Genomic DNA, 11816 nt, shown 5'->3' on the forward strand with positions numbered 1-11816 from the left:
GAGTCAATTAATGCAAGTGCTGGAGTTCCTAAAATCAAAATAGTACCTGAGACAACGGATGCATCTACATCAGCTTGTTCTTTAGTCATTGCATACACTCTCGCTTGAACTTTGACTGGTGGGGTGCGACAATTCCTTGCGATATGCCCTGGCTTCTTACACTTGAAGCAACGATTTAAACCACTATAGCATTCACCAAAATGATTCTTCCCACATGTGGCACATTTGAGCTTTTCAACTGTAGTAGAACTTTGTACAACTCTAGGGCGCTTCTCATTTACTTGGCCGGATTTTTGCTCTGGTTTCTTCTATTGAGATTGAGTTCTTTGAGTAAAAGTTTGCCTCTTCTGTTGATGAAATTTCTGAATTTCCTTCTCATCAAAGTCAGCCATCAATGCGTTGTTGTCCACCACTTGTCGAAACTCGTTTGGAGAAGAGATCCTTACATCTTTTCTAATAACTGGGTTGAGGCCTCTCATGAAGTGATCCATCTTTTCTTTGTTATCTTTGGCTATGTAAGGTACATACTTGCAACCCTCCTCGAATTTTCGCACGTAGTCACATACGGACATTTCATTCTGCTTCAACTCTAAAAACTCTTTAACTTTTAGTGACCGGACATCCCTCATGAAATACTTATCATAAACTATTGTTTTGAATGCCTCCCATGTCAACTTCTCCATATCCACTGCAAGTTTTGTACCGTCCCACCAAGTTCTAGCTTCTTTCTTCAATAGGAAAATGGCACAAAGTACTTTCTCGGAATCTTCAATACGCATGTAGTCAAAGATGACATCTAGAGATTTAACCCATTCTTCCGCAACCATAGGATCCGACCCACCATAGAAATCAACAGGTTCCATTTTACGAAACTTCTCATACACGGTAATCGAGTTATTATGTGTAGCTTGTGGAGGAGGTTGTTGGTTTTGTTCATGGGTTCGCTGTTGCATATCGAACAATTTTTGTATCTGTTTGCCATGCATTCTAGTCTGTTGTTGAATCAAACCAGCTAAATTATCAACTAAATTGTAGTCACCCTCGTGGTCAACATTCCCTGTTTTCCTTTTTGGTGCCATTACTTCCTATACATTGCCGAATCTCATCCCGTTCATTAGCCAATACTAATGCACAATCATGACAATGGCATATACATGTTAATAAATAAAACACATAGGTAAATAAGAAGAGAGTTAACCAAGCTTCCCAGCCAAAGTATGTTCATATGCCTTCTTCTGTCTTCAGAAAATATTTTAAACCTCCGCTCTGATACCACAAAATGTAACGCCCCACAACCTAACAGCAGAATCCAATCGGATCACCACCATTAAGTTAGGGATGCTAACCTTTTTATATACACTTAAACATTATGGTTTTAATACAAAAATAAGTTATATGCTTTGAAAAGAAATCAAACTTTGTACTTTCTCAAAATATGTACATATACATATATAAATATTTAATGTTTACAAAATTACATTGTACAAAAACCATAATAGAGTGGCTAACAAAATTAAATCAGAGTTTCTAGCTCGGCTACAAAAATGGCACGAAGCATGGCATATGAACAAATCTCTGTCTGGCCGCTCTTGGCTAGGTCAACTTCTAAACATGTACATCATTACGTGCATCATAAGAACCTAATGAGCTAATGGCTCAGCAAGTTGAAACTGATGCAATAACAATATATCACATAACACGTTATTCATTCAATATGTACAATATCACATCTATAACTTTGTTTGTGATCCTTTTCTTTGAAATCCTTCTCTTTATCGGGTACCCTTGAAGTGTGGTACTTGACTGATAGCAATAGGCTTTCGTTTTCGGAACCTGTTCATCATATTTGGCCAATAGATAATACGGGGTTTCCATACCGGCCTTTCGACCTCAGGTATTAGCCGTATTTCATTTCATTAATTGTGGGTTTTCCATACTGGTCTTTCGACCTCAGGTTCCTCCCGTGTTGCGTCCGCCGGTTCCTCCCGTGTCCCTTGCCTACTCGACCATCAATCAAGTACCATACTCCCATTTTCAAAACATATTCTTTCATATCACTATGACCCATCAATCATTCAAACATCATGGAGAACACGTATCAAAAGTCACATTAAAGCACACATAATTAGGTTCTTATGATGAACAAATGAAAGCTTCAACTTACCTCAAGTCCAATATGGTCTATGAAGTGAAAAGATCAGTCTCATATAGGTTGTGCTAGAGTCCTTGATTATAGATGAATTCAAACTTCAAAACGTAGGATTTTCAGCTAGAAAAGGTGCAGAACTTGTTCTAGCACTACTTCTATGAGTTCTTATGATTGATGTTCTCTTATGTGAGTATGGAAGTGAAGAAAATCAAGATAAGCTCAAGGAAATAGGTCTGGTCGGTTTTTGGAAGAAGACAAGTGAAATGAAGACCAAAACACAAAGTCTTCACTTATCTACCCATTCCCAACAAGGCCAAATGGAGGATGATGATTGGAAGGCTTATATTTGCTGGATTCTTGTGGTTCCTCCACGTTTTTCTAGCTTGAGATAAGATATGGGCTGATGCTTACTCATTATAATCAAGTGTAAACAATTTGAGAATGGTCTTGTGCAACCTAGTCAACCAACCAATCAAATTGCACCATTTTGCATATTTTTGGTTTTAGTCTAATATAAGTTACTTCAAGTAATTAAATATGTTATTAATCATATTAAAATGTAATTAAAATGCAAAACTGCAATTAAGACAAATATATCAGCGTTTAGCACATCGATCCCTTCTTAACCGAGAAACTGAGCTTCTCACTACAATAAATCACTTAAGTCTCATGTTAAATCATAAAATAGGAGTTCAATAACATGTATCATGTAACAACACATTTTAAGAAAAGTATTCGATCACGGATTAAAACACAATTAAGGCATATGTGTAGCAAGTAGTCGTGATCATGCATCATGAATAATGAATTATAACTACATGCATTGATGCAATATGCTTATTATTGGCCATGTATGGATGATTGGGCATTACATGTTTCCACTTGGAAAATGTTTTAAACTTATTTTTCTGCCTTGGTGTAACATATGGTAGTTTTTTGGTCAGTGAGTAATTTATTATGAATTTTCAAAACTCCCTCCCCTGTTCTGGATTTTAAATTGAGTGACTGTGCCATTTTATTTATTTCTCATAAATGGTCAAGTATCTTTCAAAAATGTTTTAACTGAGTTATTTTGACCCATGGTAGATGGTATGGTATTATGTTCGGGTCATTTTCATGAGTAGTTTAAGAGGAATTAATTTTTAAAGTTTATGCATTGAATCTGTCCGAATTTGCATTAGGTCCATCATACCTAGTTATCTTCTAGCCTTGCGTGTAGTATGTATTTGTGTTAATTGATTGTTTAGGGTTTAATATTGTGTGACCTCTCTCCCTCTGATTTAAAAAGAAAATTTTTTACGTAAATTTATATCCACAATAATCATATGAAAAAAAATTTAACAAAAAAACTTCTTCCGCTGAGATTACATATAGTAAGAGTAATCGAGAAAGGGGTGCCACATAAGCATTCTTACTTTCTGTTTTCTATTAGTTTCGAGCTACGCATTCTTACTTTCCTTTGGATATTAGCTTCAAGCTAAGCATTATTCCTGTTCTTACAGAATTAGCTTGGGCTAAGCATTCTTACTTTTCTTTTGGAAACAACTTTGGGCTAAGCATTCTTCCTCTTCTTATGGAATTAGCTTTTTCCAAGCATTCTTACTTTCATTTTATCTTTAGTTTCGAGCTAAGCATTATTACTTTTCTTTTGGCATTAGCTTTGAGATAAGCATTGTTCCCCTCCTTATGGAATTAGCTTGTGCTAAGCATTCTTCTTGTCCTTATGAAATTACCTTGTTCTAAGCATTCTTATTTCCTTTTGGCATTAGCTTTGCGCTAATCATTCTTACTTTCCTTTTGGCATTAACTTTGAACTAAGTATTCTTACTTTCTTGTTGGCATTAGCTTCGATGTAAGCATTATTCCTCTCCTTAGGGAATTAGCTTGTGTTAAACATTCTTTACCTTCCTTTTGCATTAGCTTCGAGCTACGCATTATTCCTCTTCTTATGAAATTAACTTGTACTAAGCATTCTTACTTTCCTTTTAGCATCAACTTCGAGCTAAGCATTCTTACTTTCCTTTTGGCATTAGCTTAAAGCAATGTATTATCCCGCCCCTTATGGAATTAGCCTCTGCTACGCATTCTTACTTTATTTTTTGCATTAGTTTCGAGCTAAACATTATTCCTCTTCTTATGGAATTAGTTTTATTTATTTATTTATTTTATCGTTATCTTAATTTTTATTTTTTATTTTTTATTTTATGTTTAGTTTTTTTTATTTTTTTATTTATTTTTTTTCTTATGGAATTAGCTTGGGCTGAGCATTCTTACTTTCGTTTTGGCATTACCTTCAAGCTAAGCATTATTTCTGTTCTTATAGAATTAGTTTTTATTTATTAATATATTTTTATTGATTCATTTTTAAGTTTTTTTTATTTTATTTTTTAGTTATTTTATTTTATTTTTCTTTCCTTATAGAATTAGCATATGGTTAGCATTTTTACTTTCCGTTTGGCATTATCTTCCAGCAACACATTGTTACTTTCCTTTTGTCATTAGCTTCAAGCTAAGCATTATTCCTCTTCTTATAGAATTAGCTTGTGCTAAGCATTCTTACTTTCCTTTTGGCATTAACTTCGAGCTAATGATTATTCCTCTTCTTATGGAATTAGCTTGTACTAAGCATTCTTACTTTCCTTTCGACGTTAGCTTTTAGCTAAGCATTCCCACTTTTCTTTTTGCAGTCGTTTAAAGCTAAGTATAATTCCGCTCCTTATGGAATTAACTTGTGCTATGATTTCTTAATTTCCTTTTGGGCATTAGCTTCGAGCTAAGCATTTTCCTCTCCTTATGGAATTAACATGTGCTAATCATTCTTACTTTTGTTTTGGCATTAGCTTCGAGCTAAGCATTAATCCTCTTCTAGTGGAATTAGTTTATTTATATACTTAATTTTATTTTATTTTATTTTATTTTTTCTTATAGAATTAGCTTATGCTAAGCATTCTAAATTTCTGTTTGGCATTAGCTTTGAGCTAAGCATTCTTCCTCTCCTTATGGAATTAGCTTTGCTAAGAAGTCTTATTTCCTTTTGGCATTAGCTTTGAGCTAGCATTCTTACTTTCCTTTTGGCATTAGCTTTGAGTTAAATATTATTCCTATGCTTATGGAATTAACTTGTGCTTAGAATTCTCACTTTCCTTTTGGAAGCTTCGAGCTAAGCATTATTCCTCATATTATGGAATTGGCTTATGCTAAGCATTCTTACTTTCCTTTTCGCATTAGCTTCGAGTTTAGTATTATTCCTCTTCTTTCGAAATTAACTTTTTTTGTTTATTGATTTATTTAATTATTTTATAATTTTATATATATATATAATATTTGTTTTAAGCATTATTACTTTCCTATTGGATTTAGCTTTGAGCTAAGCCTTGTTACTCTACTTATAGAGTTAGCTTGTGGTAAGCATTCTTACTTTTGTTTTGGCATTAGCTTCGAGCTAAGCATTATTCCTCTTCTTATGGAATTAGCTTGTGCTAAGCATTCTTACATTCCTTTAATAATTAGCTTCGAGCTAAGTAATCTTATTTTTCTTTTGGTATTAGCTTCGAGCTTAGTACAACTACTTTCCTATTGGCATTAGCTTTGAGCTAAGCCTTGTTCATCTCCATATAGAATTAGCTTATTCTAACTATTCTTACTTTCCTTTTGGCATTAGCTTCGAGCTAAGCATTCTTCCTCTTCGTATTGAATCAGCTTTTGCCAAGCAATCTTACTTTCTTTTTGTGATGGATTTTGTGACAGTCAAATGTTGGTCACATTGTGGTCACAATTTTGGTGACGGAAATTGATTATGTCACAATATCCGTCATATTGTTTTTATGGATTTATAATCTAATTAATATTTGTCACAAATCCGTCACAACATCAACTTTGTCACAAATGCGTCACATGTAATTTCGTCACCAGTCTGTCATATCCTAAATTTTGTCATTGATCTGTCACAATCTTCGTGTGGTCACATATCCGTCACTTTCTACGTTTCGTCACATATACTATTTGAAGTGAATTTTTATTTTATTAGAAATTTATTAATTGATTTTATGCTATGGTTCTTTTTTTATTTGAGACGATAGTTCTTTTTTTATTTGAGACGATAGTTCTTTTTTTTATTTTTTTTAACTTAAGAATTTAAATCCTTTAACCTATTTTTCCCTTAAGTGAATTAAATTAATCAATTCATTATATAATATTTTACAATTTAATTAATTATATAATATTTATTTTGCAACTATTTGATATAAAAAATGATGTAAATAATTTTTGATATATTATATATATGAATAATGTAATAGAAATATAACTATTTTAAATTTATATTATGATAATATTTAATATTCATATCTCTTTATAAATTTACCTCTACTTAATTTTATTGTAACATATATAATTAAAAAAAAAAAAAAAATACTTAACTCCACTACCTACTGTGAGACTGTGAGAGTTAGAGGACTCAAGGGTTTTTTGTTTTTTCGAAAACAGAGGACCCAAGGGTTTCAAGGATACAAATTAGCAAACCCCCATTTGAAAACATCTGAGTTAGAACGCATAGTGGACAGAGGATCATGGGCGGGCCTGGTCGATTTTTCTGATTGAGCGATAGCATAACGCCGACCATGGGCAACGGTGCCGTACTAAATGAAGAAGATTGGTACGGAGAAGATGACTCCCCAGCAACCCGAAACGGTATTTCTCTTCGTTTCGTACACAAAATTCCTGCATATGTTTCTTTATCTGTCTTCAAATTTCATTTATGTGTGTGTTTGTGCAAGTTCTTTCTTCTTCTTTTTTCCTTTTTTTTTTTCTTGTTGTGATAAACTGATAATAGTTCGAGTGATTAATCATTCATGTCGCAGGCCTAAATTCTACTCTCTTGTATTTTAGACTGAAATTTTGTGTTTCAATGAAAATTGTGGGGCATTTTTCCTTGAGTTGCATTGTGATCACTGCTCACTACATGTTTGACGAAACTCCTACGGCATGAAAATCTGAGTTAACAATTTTTTTTGCATACTGGTGTACTCTGTTTCTTGTAACAGCAACCAGAAATTGGTGGTAAGAAATGGGTTGAGATATGGAGTGCACAATGTGGGGAAGCTTCAAGTGGAGAATAAAAACCCAAGTGAAAAAGAGTCCGAAGAAATCAGAAGAAAATTAATAGAGGACCCTTGGGCATTCGGGTAAATCTTAAGATTCATATTCTTGTATTTAAAAAAATGATACATAACATAACTAGACTATGGAATTACTGATTATGCATAAATTGGGTATTAACAAAAAAATGATGATGAAAACCATTAGTTGGTTTTGCGATGAAAATGATGGCGATTAAGGGTTTTTTTCCAGTGTGATTGTATTAATTAGTCATTCTTTGTTAATGTATTCTGAGTTCTTGGATCTTCTTATTGCAACAGAGGTGCTAGTCATTAATGTTTCATTGAATAAGCTAATTTGCTAATTTTGGTTTATTTAGTTAATTGACTTCAAATGATTATAATTGCTTGAATTCTGTAGTTCCAATTAAAGAATGATGTCGGTAGAACGACAAGAAAGAGTCCCGGACCCTGTAATTAAAGAATGATGTTTAGGATATCTTAATAAATCATCTATTTTCTGTAGTTCACACTTTTTTCTCTTTGGTTTAATTATCTTTAAACGGTCGCTTCTTAAAAATCATCTATCTTTATTCAGGGAACACAAATGTGGTCTTCATCGAACATTTCGAGTTATGCAGAAGCTAGACCGCGCACCAATAAGAGATTAAGGGCTTCATCTTCTGAAAGTTTGTTTTTTATTCTTTCGTAGCTCTTTTTGTTTGTTTTGTATTTATTTACCTTTTGTTCCCATTAAGAGGTTGTGCATAGGCGTTTATTTAGTATCACTTCTCACTAATTGCATTTCACATTTTAACTCTTGAGTATATATGTTTTAAATGTTTGTTGGTTATGTATTTTTATGTTTTGATTATTTTCATATGATTATTTGCAGAATATCAATTGCTAAAGGAAATGTTTAGAAAGAGAGGACATGGATGGAGTACAAATACTTTGTATTCTTTTGTAATTTATTTAGTTTTATGCTTTGTTAGGATAATCAAGGCTAATGTTCTTAATTTTTTGTATACGTTGATAATTTTTATATAAAGATATTTTACGCATTGTTATTTTGGTTGTTGTTCTTATTGATGATTAAATTTCAATGTCAAGTGAGTTCTTGAAATATTTAATTAACATGTTTAAAAAATAGTGTACAAAACTAAAATAGTAATAGTAAAAATATTGTTTTAATAATCTGTGACAGATGTGTGACCGTTCAATACAAAATATAATTTTAATTAGCAAAAGATTTGTGAGGGATTTGTTACGGGTGGTTTGTGACAAATATTTGTCACAGATGTTTTGTGACGGGCATGGTTTTGTGACAATTTATGTGACGGAGAACCTTCGGTAAATTGATGACGGATTGGTGACAACAAAAATAAGTTTGTGACGACATTTGTCACAAATTTTATGGATCTTTGACAAGATATTAGGGACGGAATTATTTTTAATACTGACGGATATTTCCGTGACAAATTAGGTGACGGACACATATATGCGTCACCATTTTCATCAGTGACGAGCCATTTTCTCACAGACGTATTCCGTCACAATTCCGTCACAAAAGCATGTTTGTGACGGATTTTCATTAATTTAGTTACGAAATTGTCCGTCACAAAAGCCCTTTTTTTTGGTAGTGTTTGAGCTAAGCATTGTTCCTCTCCTTATGGAATCATCTTGTGCTCTGCATATTAACTTTTCTTTTGGCATTAGTTTCAAGCTAAGCATTCTTCCACTCCTTATGGAATTAGCTTGTGCTAAGAATTTTTTTTTCCTTTTGGCATTAGCTTTTAATTAAGCATTCTTACTTTCCTTTTTGCATTAGCGTTGAGCGAATCATTATTCCTCTCCTTATTGAATTTGCTTGTGCTAGTCATTGTTACTTTCGTTTTGGCATTAGCTTCGAGCTAGGCATTATTCCTCTCCTTATGGAATTAGCTTGTGCTAAGCATTCTTACTTTCCTTTTGACATTAGCTTCTAGCTAAGCATTCCCACTTTCCTTTTGTCATTAGCTTAAAGCTAAGCATTATTCTGCTCCTAATAAAATTAGATTGTGCTATGCATTCTTTATTTTCTTTTGGGCATTAGCTTCGAGCTAAGAAGTTTCTTGTCCTTACGGAATTAACTTGTGCTAACAATTCTTACTTTCGTTTTTGCATTAGCTTCGAGCTAAGCATTCTTACTTTCCTTGTGGAATTATCTTCTGCTAAGGCATTCTTACTTTCATTTTAGCATTAGCTTTGAGCTAAACATTATTCCTCTTCTTACGGAATTAGCTTGTGCTAAGCATTCTTACTTTCCTTTTGGCATTAGCTCTGAGCTAAGCATTCTTACTTTCCTTTTGAAATTAGATTTTAGCTAAGCATTCCAACTTTCATTTTGGCATTAGCTTAAAGCTAAGTATTATTTCGCTCCTTATGGAATTAACTTGTGCTATGAATTCTTACTTTCCTTTTGGGAATTATGTTCAAAATAAGAATTTTCTTCTCCTTATGGAATTAGCATGTGCTAAAAATTCTTACTTTCCCTGTGGTATTAGCTTCGAGCTAAGCATTATTCCTCTTGTTACGGAATAAGTTTATTTATTTATTTATGTATTTTTATTTTATTATATTCCTTTTTTATTTTTGTTTCTTATGGAATTAACTTGTGCTAAGCATTCTTAATTTCCGTTTGGCATTAGCATCGAGCTATGCATTCTTCTTCTCCTTATGGAATTATCTAGTGCTCTGCATTCAAACATTCCTTTAGGCATTAGTTTCGAGCTAAGCATTTTTCCACTCGTTATTGAATTAGCTTGTGCTAAGCATTTGTTTTTTGCTTTTGGCAATAGCTTTGAACTAAGCATTCTTACTTTTCTTTTGACATTATCTTTGAGCTAAGCATTATTCATCTCTTCATTGAATTTGCTTGTGCTAGACATTCTTACTTCCCTTTTGGCATTAGCTTCGAGCTAAGCATTAGTCCTCTCCTTATGGAATTAGGTTGTGCTAAGCATTCTTACTTTCCTTTTGGAACTAGGTTCGAGCTAAGTATTCTTACATTTCTTTTGGCATTAGCTTTGAGCTAAGCATTATCGATCTTCTTATGAAATTTGCTTGTGCTAATCATAATTACTTTCCTATTGGCATTAGCTGGGAGCTAAGCATTATTCCTCTCCTTAAAGAATTAGCTTTTGTTAAGCATTCTTACTTTTATTTTGGCATTAGCTTCTTATTTCCTTTTGGCTTTAGCTTCGAGCTAAGCGTTCTTAATTTCCTTTTGGAATTAGCTTTGGATTAAGCATTATTCATCTCTCCTTAAGGAATTAGCTTGTGTTAAGCATTCTTGCTTTTCTTTTGGCATTAGCTTCGAGCTAAGTATTCTTACTTTAATTTTGGCATTAGCTTCGAGCTAAGCATTATTCCTCTCTTTACGGAATTATCTTGTGCTAAGCATTCTTACTTTCATTTTGGCATTAGCTTCGAGCTAAACATTATTCCTCTTCATACGGAATTAGCTTGTGCTAACCATTCTTACTTTCCTTTTTGCATTAGCTTTGAGCTAAGCATTCTTACTTTCCTTTTGGCACAAGCTTTGAGCTATCTATTCTTACTTTCTAATTGACATTAGCTTTTAGCTAAGCATTCCCACTTTCATATTGGCATTATCTCTAACCTAAGTACTATTCCGCTCCTTATGGAATTAACTTGTGCTATGAATTCTTACTTTCCTTTTGGGCATTAGCTTCAAGATAAGAATTTTCTTCTCCTGATGGAATTAGCATGTGCTAAGAATTCTTAGTTGCGTTTTGGCATTAGCTTCGAACTAAGCATTATTCCTCTTTTTATGGAATTACTTTATTTATTTATTTATTTATTTATTTATTTATTCATTTATTTTTATTTTATTATATTTCTTTTTTGTTTTTGTTTCTTATGGAATTAACTTGTGCTAAGCATTCCTAATTTCCTTTTGGCATTAACATCGAGCTAAGCATTCTTCCTCTCCTTATGGAATTAGCTTATGCTAAGCATTATTATTTCCTTTTGTCATTAGCTTTGAGCAAGCATTCTTACTTTCCTTTTGGCATTAGCTTCGAGCTAAGCATTATTCTTCTCCTTATGGAATTTGCTTGTGCTAATCATTCTTACTTTCCTTGTAGAATTAGCTTCGAGCTAAGCATTATTCCTCTCATTATGAAATTAACGTGTGCTAAGAATTCTCACTTTTCTTTTGGAAGCTTCGAGCTAAGTATTATTCCTCTTCTTATGGAATTTGCTTGTGCTAAGCATTATTCCTCTTCTTATTTATATATTTGTATTTTATACATTTATTATATTTTCTTGTTTTTTTTTGTTTTTTTTTATTTTATATTTTATTTTTTATTTTTTTTCTTATGGAATTAGCTTGGAATAAGCATTCTTACACTCGTTTTGGCATTAGCTTCGAGCTAAGCATTCTTACTTTCCTTTTGGCATTAGCGTCGAGCTAAGTATTATTCCGCTTCATATGGAATTAGCTTGTGCTATGCATTTTTACTTACCTTTTGGGTATTAGCTTCGAGCTAAGCGTTATTTCTCTC

The 11816-nt window shown here is 32.9% G+C and overlaps 1 long non-coding RNA gene across 1 annotated transcript; it reads left to right on the plus strand.

Annotated features, from left to right (window-relative positions):
* Positions 1-6614: 6614 nt before the first annotated feature.
* Positions 6615-8315, plus strand: LOC105964628 (uncharacterized). The gene is made up of 2 exons (XR_016034916.1): positions 6615-6838; positions 7192-8315. It is a non-coding gene; the product is annotated as an uncharacterized LOC105964628 (long non-coding RNA).
* Positions 8316-11816: the final 3501 nt, after the last annotated feature.

This window comes from Erythranthe guttata, chromosome 2 (assembly GCF_056151865.1).
Source record: "Erythranthe guttata isolate IM_541 chromosome 2, IM_541, whole genome shotgun sequence".
In the NCBI taxonomy this organism is placed as follows: domain Eukaryota; kingdom Viridiplantae; phylum Streptophyta; class Magnoliopsida; order Lamiales; family Phrymaceae; genus Erythranthe; species Erythranthe guttata.